Below are 12,073 nucleotides of genomic sequence, written 5' to 3'. Positions count from 1 at the left end.
AATTTTGTAGAACCATCTGCTTTCATTTGTAAATAAACTTTACTTTAAAAAAATATTTCAGAAGGCTTCACCGAGAATGTATCACTTCACAGGTAGATTTAATAAATCATTCTTCAAACATACTAACACTGTTTGTTGTCTCTGCAAGGGCAATTTTTGCAAGCTAAAGAACTTAGAAGAGAAAAAAGTATGTACCTAGGAAGCATTCCTTGCAAACTCAGAACTTATGCTCACAAGCTTAAACTCTTTGCTATTTTATTTAATGCCAGTTCTTACTTCTTTTGAAGCTAAGGGCATTTAAACAAATTCTAATTTTAATTTTTTACTGTTACACCTGTTAAATGTATACTTGCAGAAGTATAGAAGGCAGGAACTTGATTCTTTTCTAATCATATGTATTCCTGGGGCAGGGGACGGGACAGAAACAGTGGCAGAGTATAGACTTACTTGGAAAGAATTTCTCTCCATCTCGCCCAGGAGCAGGACTCTGGGAGTTGAATCCCTGGTGAATATAGGAAATGTATTATTCCTCAACCATAATCATGTCAAAAAAAGATTTTCATTCCACAAACATTTCATTAGTGTGATTGTACAAAATAGTACTTTCAGCCTAGAATCAAAACACAGTGTTAGCCATAAATTAACACCGGAAATGGAAATAATGCTCCAAAGACAATGTTTTAATTCTTCTTTTTAAAGTTTTTATTTTGATTTATAACAAACTCACTGCCAAAAAAAAAAAAGTTTTTATTTTGAACTGATTGTATATTTACAGAAAGTTTGCATTAATAGTACAGTTTCTTTATATTTTCTACCTAGCTTCCCCTAATCTTAACATCTTACATAATCACAGTGCAGCAGTTAGAGCCAAGAAATTAACATTTGGCAAAATAAATCAAGAAACTTACTTCTATTTGACCAGTTTTCCAACTGATGTCCATTTTGTCTTTCAGAATACTATCTAGAAACTGCATTTGGTTTCTTCTACCTTTCCTTTAATCTCAAAAGTTCCTCATTCTTGTCTTTCTTAGCCTTTTAATTATGAAGAGATTTTATCGGTTATTTTGTCTAATGGCCTCCATTTGGGTCTATCTCGTTTTTTGTTTTTTTGTGTTTTTTTTTTTTTTGTGACTGAGGTTTTTGGAAGAGGATCATAGAAATGAAGTGTCCTCAGTTCTTTATATCACAGAATTCTGGCACCAGCCTTGACCACTTGTTTATGGTGGTTTCTGTTAGATTTTTCTGTGTTATAGTTTTCCCTTTTTAGTTAATAAATATCTTGGAGATATTTTAACCATAAGCAACTGGTTTTTCCTCAAAGTCACCTACTAGTTTTAGTGGCTATTGTCCACAACAGCTGTTATTCTGATGCTTTCTGAATAACAGCTTTTCTGTTTCTTTTCTTCCTACATTTGTTAATTGGAACTCATTTAGGAAGACCTGTCTCCTTTCCCCCATTTATTTATTTGATTACTTATAGTATGGACTCATGGATGTATATTTTGTTTTGAGGTGAGGTAAAAATTCAATGTCATTTTGTTGCTTAAGTTATTTCCCCTTTGGCTCTTAGGAGACTTTCAAATTAACTCCTGGGTTCTTACCAAACCCTCCTCTCTCTGTCTCAGCCTACCCCCACCCCAGATTTTCTTAGTTTTGGGGACTGACCAGAGATACCCAGCTCATTTATCTTTTTCTTTTTTTTCCTTTGGCAGGGGAACTGGAGATTGATTCCAGGGGCTGAGCTACATCCCCAGTCCTTTTTGGTTTTTGTTTTGAGTAGAGTCTTGCTAAATTGATGAGGCTGACCCTCCTGCCTCAGCATACCAAGTCATTGGGATTGAAGGTGTGCATCGCTCACCCAGCTAAACTCATTTATCATGATCTCCCTGTCTCAATTTTGGAACCAATCACTTCTCCAAGGGACCCTCACTGGACAATAGATCTTGGAATTCAAGATCTGGGTGCTATCTTTGTTGTCTTTTTACACATTTTTAATAATAGTGTCATGAGATAGTTAGCTAAGGTGTGAAACCTTGCTAGTCCATTTTGTGCTGCCATAACAGAATACCCCAGACTTGAGTATTTTATAATTAGTAGTAATTTGCTGGGGTTAGTGGCAAATGACTGTAATCCCACTGATTCTGGAGGCTAATGCAGGAGGATTGCAAATTCAAGGTCAGCCTCAGCAACTTTGCAAGGCCCTGTCTCAAAATGAAAAACAAAAAGGACCGTGAATGTAATTAAGTGGTAAAAACACCCCTGAGTTCAATCCCTAGTACCACCAGAAAAAAAAAAAAAAAAAAGGGCGGGGGTGGAATTTATTGGCTCACACTTCTGGAAGCTAAGTCCAAGTTTAAGGTACTGGCAAGGGCCTTCATGCTGCATCATTTTGTAACTAAGGCACATGAGCAAAGAAAGACAAAAGGAAACCAAATGCCCTTTTATGATGGCATTAATCCCATTCATAAGGACTGAGTCCTTGGGACCTAACCACCTCTCAAAGGTTCCACTTCATTATAATGTTGTAATGGCAATTGAATTTCATTTTTTTTTTTTTTTTGTACTGAGATTGAATTCAAGGGCACTGAACCTCTGAGCCACATCCCCAGCCCTTTTTTGTATGTGTGTGTGTATATATATTTTATATATATATATTTATTTTTTAGTTTCTGGCAGACATGACATCTTTGCTTGTATGTGGTGCTGAGGATCGAACCCTAGCCGCATGCATGCCAGGCCAGCGCGCTACCGCTTAAGCCACGTCCCCAGCCCCTTTTTTGTATTTTATTTAGAGACAGGATCTCACTGAGTTGCTTAATGCTTCACTAAATTACTGAGACTGGCTTTGAACTCATGATTCTCCTGCCTTAGCCTCTCAAACCGCTGGGATTACAAGTGTGCGCCATCACACCTGGCTCAACATGTTTTAATGGGGTAGAGATTCAAACTTTAGCACTTGGCATCAGCTGGAAGAAATAACATGATCCCCGCCCCCGACCCCGCCCTCGCCTTCGCCCTCTTGGCATTTCTAAATTGCTAAGGCTGGTCTTGAATTTAGGATCCTCCTATGTCAGCCTCTGCGGTTGCTAGGATTTCATGCCTGTACCACCAAACCCTGCTCCCACTTTAACCTTCCTTGCTTTACTTTTACAGGACTCTTTCTTAGGACCAGTGTTTTCCCACCCTCCTTTCCTTCCTTCCCTTCCTTGTTTACCCAGAAGTTGGGGTTGTTGAGCACAGGTTCTACAACTGAGGTCCCAACCCTGCTTTCTTTAACACCAGATGGAAGAGGCAGTCTTTAATTACAATTTTCATTACTGCCTCTTTTCCCCAATTCTGCAATAAATCTGCATAAAGTTGCATGGAGTATAGCTCAGTGGTAGAGTGCTTGCCTGACATACACAGGGCTGTGGGATCAATCCTCAGGACTGAAAAAAAAATTGTCTTTAAATATAGGCTAAATATCCCATTTTCTGATACCAAGCTGTATCCTTGACAGAAATAATTTTTTAAATGAGGGAAGCCCTCAAGGCCTAATCACCTCTCACTTCTTAATTATAAGAATTTAAAATGGCAATTAAATTTCAATGTTATGGATTGGTGCTTATTTGAAAGAAGTTGACCCAAACACCATTTCCAATTGTTTTTGTTGTTGTTGTTGTTTTCGGTGTTGGGCACTGAACCCAGAGCTTTATGCATGCTATATAAGCACTTGTATCACTAAGCTACACCCCCACCCCTCCATTTATGTTTCTATAAAGTTTTTTTTTTTTTTTAAAGAGAGAGTGAGAGAGAGAATTTTTTAATATTTATTTTTTAGTTCTTGGCGGACACAACATCTTTGTTGGTATGTGGTGCTGAGGATCGAACCCGGGCCGCACGCATGCCAGGCGAGCGCGCTACCGCTTGAGCCACATCCCCAGCCCTCTATAAAGTTTTTTACACCTAGGAAAATTGTACCATAAAAAGACTTAGAGATGTGTGTTTGTACTAGAGAGAGAGAAAAAGAAAATGGAAAGAGAAAAGAAAATCACTATGATATCTGGACTACAGATTGATTCTCGCTTCAATTTTAGGAGTGGGTACAGATGGAGGTTGAGGATTTGGAAATTGCTGGTGTTTTTGAAAAGTCTCGTATGGTCCCCCCAAATATTTGTGTTTGCTATTGCAGGTAATTAGTAATACCAACCACAAATACTAATAGAGCTGTTATTTAGAAGGTTCTATACAAAGACATAAAAGTTCAACAATTCTTTCTTTGGTGTTCACTATCCAACTGGAAAGATTAGATAAATACAAAACAAATAATCAAAGGGAGGGGTTATGGGGGTAAGAAAGATGGTGGAATGAAATGGACATCATTACCCTAGGTACACATATGATTGTGCAGATGGTGCCTTTTTACAACGTGTACAACCAGAGAATTGAAATGTTGTGCTCCATTTGTGTACAATGAATTGAAATACATTCTGCTGTCATGTACAATTAAGTAGAACAAATAATAATAGTAAAAGAATCATGAAAAAGGACTTTCAGTGAAACACGTAAAATGAATCCAATGTTCATTACCATTTCTTCAACCCAATGTTCATTACCATTTCTTCCTGAAATCTAACTAAAATGGCAGAAAAGAAGCAAAACAAAACAGAAAAAAAAAAAACACCCATAAGGCACTACTCAGTGTTCTCATATATAAAAACATATGGATGTAGATATACATGATATTTATTATATGAATTGGCTCATGTGATTACAGAGGTTAAGAATTCCCACAATGTACTGTCTGAAAGGTAGAGAACTAGGAAAGTCAGTGGTATAACCTTGTGATCCAAAGACCTAGGAGCCAGGGGGAGCTGATAATATAAGTACCAATGTTATGGCTTGGATCTGGAATGTCCATCCAAGGGCTCAAGTATTGAAAGCACAGTCCCCAATGCCACAAGGTGGGGCTTTTGGGTAATGATTGGATCATGAGGGCTCTGACCTTAAGATTGAATTAGTTACTTGATAGTTTGATGGTCTGCTGGGAAGTAGGATCTAGTTGGAGGATGTTGGTCACTGGAGGAATGCCTTGGAAAAGGTTTATCTTTTCCCCAGCCCCTTCCCTTATCCCACTCTCTCCTTCCCTGAGGCCATAAACTGACAGCTTTCCTCTACCACACCTTTCTGCCCTGATGTTCTACCTCACCTTAGGCTCAGAGACCTGGGTCCACCATCTGTGGACAGAATCCTCTGAAACCATGAGCCAAAACAAACTTTTACTGCTCCAAGTTGTTCTTGTTAGGTGTTTTGGTCACAGCAACAAGAAGCTGGGGCTGGGGTTGTGGCTCAGTGGTAGATCACTCGCCTTGCCTCGCACGTGTGAGACCCTGGGTTCAATCCACAGCACCACACACACAAAAAATAAACAAAATAAAGATATTGTGTCCATGTATAACTAAAAAAATATTTTAAAAAGAAGAGGAGGAGGAGGAGGAGGAGGAGGAGGAGGAGGAGGAGGAGGAGGAAGAAGAAGAAGAAGAAGAAGAAGAAGAAGAAGAAGAAGAAGAAGAAGAAGAAGAAGTAGTAGTTGTATAACACCCAGTGTCCCAGGACCCAAGAAACAGGAGCTCCAAAGTTTTTCTTTTTTGTTCTTTTTAATACCGGGGATTGAACCCAGGGTCACTTAACCACTGAGTCACATCCCCAGCCCTTTTTTGTATTTTATTTAAAGACAGGATCTCACTGAGTTGCAGATTGTTGTAAACCAACTATACTGCAATAAAGCCATACAGAGAAAATTGGAAAATAAGGAAAGATAAAATCTGATCTTAATCTTACCACTACATGGTAATTGTTAGAAAACTGGTCCCTATCTAGCTCTATGGACACATTTTCAGATACTCAAGTGGAATCTCAAGTTTTTCAAAAATTGTAGTACTTCTTTGCATTAATCAAATAGCTTGACCCAGTCTCTTTCTTTCTCTCTCTCACTCTCTTTTACTTCCTGGGCACAAAGTGAGTAGTTTCATTCCACCATACACTCCCACCATGAAGTGCTGCCTTGCCACAGGGCTAAAAACAAGGCCAACCAATTATGGGCTGTAACCTCCATAAACAAAGAGCCAAAATGAACCTCTTCTTTTTTAAAGTAGATTGTCTCAGTTTTCTTTTAGAGGGATGGAAAGCTGACTACCACAGATGCCCAGATAAGTGGTAAAACATTATTTCTAGGGGCTAGGGATGTGGCTCAAGCGATAGCGCGCTCGCCTGGCATGCGTGCGGCCTGGGTTCGATCCTCAGCACCACATACCAACAAAGATGTTGTGTCTGCCGAGAACTAAAAATAAATATTAAAAATTCTCTCTCTCTCCTCTCTCACTCTCTCTTTAAAAATAAAAAGATGGGGGCTGTCACTTAAGATGGCCATTCAGATGCTAAGCAAGGACCTTACAATGAATGTACCTTTTTTTCCCTACATCCTCTCCAACACTTATTATTGCTGTATTCTTGATAACTGCCATACTAACTGGGATGAGATGAAATCTTAGAGTAATTTTGATTTGTATTTCTCTAATTACTAAAGATGTTGAACACTTTTTCATGTATTTGTTGATTGCTTATTTGTCTTCTTCTGAGAAGTGTCCAGTTCCTTAGCCCATTTATTGATTGGGGTTTTTGTTGTTGTTGTTGTTTGTTCTGGTATTAAGTTTTTTTGAGTTCTTTATATGTCCTGGAGATGACTATTCTGTCTGATGTACCTGAGGCAAAAATTTGCTCCCAGAAGGAGCATTGTATTGGAAATTGGACTTGAGGACATTCTTGTTACATTGTAGCAAAGAAATTATCTAGATTTTTCCCTTGTTCTGAGACGTTCTATGAGGCTGAATTCAAAGGTGATGTACTACTGAATTAGGCAGAAGATATTTCTATTCAGCACACCATTCAGGCAGTGGCACAGATTTTGCTGGCGGGTTTTAGCCAAGTTTACTGTGATAATCAGGAGTGGAAAGCAGAGCAGATATATGTGAAAAACTTGCAGTTTGGCCAGAAAAGTATGAGTAAAAGTGGAGTTAAAGAAGGTGTAATTAATGGTAATAGAGACACTAAAGAAATGCTAAATACTTTAAGCAGAGACAATAAGAAAGGTGGCTTGAGGGAATTCTAGGAATTGGCAAGACCACACCCTCTCAGGTGTCTAGGGTGTAAAAGTAAAAATTCCTTTGAGTAGAAACCCTAGGGGTACCTGACTTGCCCAGGGGCACTTTAGAAATTGTTTCACTTTGCTCAGATGCCCAGGTACTCAGGGGCTACTGAAGCCATAGTTCCTGGAGGCTTGGCTATTGCTCCAGATGGAGGCCGACCTTGGTATCAACCACTTGGTGCTGCTTCTGCAGGAATGCATGATGCTAGATTTAGGAAGTCATAGAGGCTTTCACCAAGATTTCAAAGGAAGGCCTGGGAGTTCAGACAAAATATAGCAGAATCAGAGTCACTGTGGCTGCCCCCTGAGAGGGGGATGCATGAAGATGGGAAAAGAAAGCCAAAGCTGCAGTGGAAACTGTAAGCATAAATGAAGGAGGTAGTAGGCAAGAGGCAGGAAGCAGACTCAGGATCAGCCAGCTCTTCTTTATTCAGCAGTGGAGTCAATCGGTTGAAGATGTGACTCATTTTGGGGGCAGGAAATTACAATGGGCTAAAGCAAGGGTCTGAGTTTTACAGACGCTATTTGGAACAGGAGAGTGGATAGGGAATTTTTTTATTTTTATTTTTATTTTTTTTTATGGTGAACCCAGCATGCAAGACAAGCACTCTACCAACTAAGCTGCATCCCCAGCCCCTGAATAGGGAATTTCTTGGGGCTTACTGTACTGGGGTCATTTGACCCACTAGGGTGGTGAGGGATTCAGATGCCAGTCAGGTGCAAATTATTTTTGTGTTCTTTTTTGTGTTCTGGGGTTTTCCCTTCCTGCCTTCCCTTTGGCTGAGGCCTGGGCTTTTAAATGACAAAAGCTTCAATTTTACCCCTGTCCAGGCAGGTGGGGGGCCAGCTACTGATGGGGGAAATGTCTTTGGACCTATTTTTCATATCCTTCAGAGACCCCTGAGATTAAGATACACTCATAACATGAAATGTTTGCTAACAAAAGTTGCAGGAATTGACCAGAAGCAAGGCAGGAGTGAGGCCCTGTGGGCTACAGTTGTCAAGGCTGTGGGGCAGAGCTAGGCAATTCGTTCTGGGAGGACATCATAATGCCATATGCCCTAAGATACTGAACATGGAGTCACAGGACTTGTTTGCCCTCTGGATTTCAGTCTTACTTTGGTTCTGTCCCTTCTTTCTCTAACCCTATACCTCATTTGTGGAAAGGAAATATTTATTTCATGCCATTATATACTGGATGTGTGTAACTTTGTTTGTTTGTTTGTTTTGTTTTGTTTACTTTTACAGAGGCTCACACTGAGAGTTTGCCTTGAGTCTCAGATAAGATTTTAGCTTTGGACTTTGGGGCAATGCTAGATCTGTGAAGACCATGGGAACTCTTGAAAATGGACTAAATACCTTTTACAAAATGAGATGGACATGAGCTTTTGAGGGCCAGAGAAAGAATGTTATTGTTTATATATGAGATGTCCCACAAAAGTTCATGAATGAGATAATGCAAGAATGTTTGAAGAAGAAAGGTTATCAACTAATCAATGGATTAATCCAGTGATGTGGATTAACTGGGTGGTATTTCCAGGCAAGTAGGGTGTGGCTGGAGGAGGTGTATCACTAATGGAATGCCATTGGGGTTTCTATTTTATCTCTGTTAAGCAGAGCTCAGAGCTCTCTCTGCTCCCTTGTTTCTGTGTCCTGAACTGTCTTCTTTTACCATGCCATCCCCCTTGATGGACTTCCTCTCCTGGGGCCCAGAGCTATGGAGTTGGCCATCTATGGACTAAGACCTTTAAAACAGTGAGTCCCAAATAAACTTTTCCTCCTCTACAAAAAATAAAAGTAAAAATACAAAGGTCTGAATATATAGCTCAGTGGTAAGTTATTCCTGGATTCTATTCACAGTACCAAACAAATAAATAAATCCTTCCCATGGGAACTTTCTTTTTTAAAGTGTGTGTGTATATGTTTACTTTGTATAGTTAATCATTTAAATTTATAGTCCAAAAGGGAATGAACTTCAAACAGGGAGTAATATGTACATAGGGTATGCATGTAGATAAGGAAATAAAACTGGGCACTATTTAAAATTAGACTTTAATGTTATTAGTGATTCTCCCCATGTAAATTGCTTAAAATCATTACAAACGTCTGAAAGAAAATTATAAACCGAGCATGGTGGCTATCACCTGTAATCTCAGTAACTCAGGAGGCTAAGGCAAGAGTATGGAAAGTTCAAGGCCACCTCAGCAATTTAGCAAGGCTCTAAGCAATTTAGTGAGATCCTGTCTCAAAATTTTTATAAAGAAAGAAAAGAAGAAAGAAAATTATGGTCTAGATTGTGCTGCCAGTTTCCATGATGTTTTCCAGTTATTTTGCCCTTGGGTAATCCCTTTTCACACTGTATCAGGGCTGACTAATAGAATGGAACTAAGTGGCAGGATGTGACTTCATAGTAGGCATTATTCTTTCTTCCTTGTCTCTTAAAATATACTCTCCAGGGTAAGCAGCTTCCATGCCACAAGGATATGTGAGCAGCCTTCTAGAGAGACCTCCATGGGTAGGAACTGAGTTCTACCAACAACCAGCACTGACCTATCAGTCATGTCAGGGAGCCATCTGGAAGCAGATCCATCATTCCCAGTTAAGCCTTCAAAGAACTACAGCCTCTTAAGGGACCCCAAGCCAGAACTGCCTAGAAAAGTCACCTGAATTCCTGACTCACAGGAATTGTGAGAGATAATATAATTATTGTTTATTTTAAGCCACTAAGTTTTGAGTAATTTGTTATGCAATAATTAAAAATAATGTTTATATGGATATATATACATATATATATATATATATATATATATATATATATTTTAATCTTTATTTTATTTATTTATATGGTGCTGAGGATCGAACCCAGGGCCTCACACATGCTAGGCGAGCGCTCTACTGCTGAGCCACAATCCCAGTCCCATATATTTAAAAAATATTTTTAGTTAGTTCTCTATAGGTTTAATGCAATGCCAATCAAAATCCCAACGGCATTTCTTGTAGAAATAGAGAAAGCAATCATGAAATTCATATGTAAAAATGAAAGACCCAGAATAGCAAAAACAATGCTAAGCAGGAAGTGTGAATCAGGTGGTATAGCGATACCAGACTTCAAACTATACTACAGAGCAATAGTAACAAAAACAGCATGGTATTGGTACCAAAACAGGCGGGTGGAACAATGGTACAGAATAGAGGACACAGAAACCAACCCACAAAACTACAACTTTCTTATATTTGATAAAGGGGCTAAAAGCATGCAATGGAGGAAGGATAGCATCTTCAACAAATGGTGTTGGGAAAACTGGAAATCCATATGCAACAAAATGAAACTGAATCCCTTTCTCTCGCCATGCACAAAAGTTAACTCAAAATGGATCAAGGAGCTTGATATCAAATCAGAGACTCTGCGTCTGATAGAAGAAAAAGTTGGCTACGATCTACATATTGTGGAGTCGGGCTCCAAATTCCTTAATAGGACACCCATAGCACAAGAGTTAATAACTAGAATCAACAAATGGGACTTGCTCAAACTAAAAAGTTTTTTCTCAGCAAAAGAAACAATAAGAGAGGTAAATAGGGAGCCTACATCATGGGAACAAATCTTTACTCCTCACACCTCAGATAGAGCCCTAATATCCAGAGTATATAAGGAACTCAAAAAATTAGACAATAAGATAACAAATAACCCAATCAACAAATGGGCCAAGGACCTAAACAGACACTTCTCAGAGGAGGACATACAATCAATCAACAAGTACATGAAAAAATGCTCACCATCGCTAGCAGTCAGAGAAATGCAAATCAAAACCACCCTAAGATATCATCTCACTCCAGTAAGATTGGCAGCCATTAGGAAGTCAAACAACAACAAGTGCTGGCAAGGATGTGGGGAAAAGGGTACACTTGTACATTGTTGGTGGGACTGCAAATTGGTGCAACCAATTTGGAAAGCAGTATGGAGATTTCTTGGAAAGCTGGGAATGGAACCACCATTTGATCCAGCTATTCCCCTTCTGGGTCTATTCCCTAAAGACCTAAAAAGAGCATGCTACAGGGACACTGCTACATCGATGTTCATAGCAGTACAATTCACAATAGCAAGACTGTGGAAGCAACCTAGATGCCCTTCAACAGACGAATGGATAAAAAAAAATGTGGCATTTATACACAATGGAGTATTACTCTGCATTAAAAAATGATAAAATTATAGAATTTGGAGGGAAATGGATGGCATTAGAGCAGATTATGCTAAGTGAAGCTAGCCAATCCCTAAAAAACAAATGCCAAATGTCTTCTTTGATATAAGGAAAGTAACTAAGAACAGAGTAGGGAAGAAGAGCATGAGAAGATGACTAACATTAAACAGGGATGAGAGGTGGGAGGGATAGGGAGAGAGAAGGGAAATTGCTTGGAAATGGAAGGAGACCCTTAGGGTTATACAAAATTACATACAAGAGGAAGTGAGGGGAAAGGGAAAAATAATACAAGGGGGAGAAATGAATTACAGTAGAGGGGGTAGAGAGAGAAGAGGGGAGGGGAGGGGAGGGGAGGGGGGATAGTAGAGGATAGGAAAGGCAGCAAAATACAACAGACATGAGTATGTCAATATGTAAATCAGTGGAAGTGTAACTGATGTGACTCTGCAATCTGTATACGGGGTAAAAATGGGAGTTCATAACCCACTTGAATCAAAGTGTGAAATATGATATATCAAGAACTATGTAATGTTTTGAACAACCAATAAAAAAAAAAGTCAAAAAAAAATTTTTAGTTGTAGATGGACACAATATCTTTATTTATTTATTTTTTATGTGATGCTGAGGATTGAACCCAGTGCCTCACATTTGCAAGGCAAGTGCTGTGCCACTGAGCTAAAACCCCAGCCCCTGC

Source organism: Spermophilus citellus (assembly GCF_964194105.1).
Source record: "Spermophilus citellus genome assembly, chromosome: 1".
Lineage (NCBI taxonomy): Eukaryota > Metazoa > Chordata > Mammalia > Rodentia > Sciuridae > Spermophilus > Spermophilus citellus.
This window is presented reverse-complemented; position numbering follows the sequence as displayed.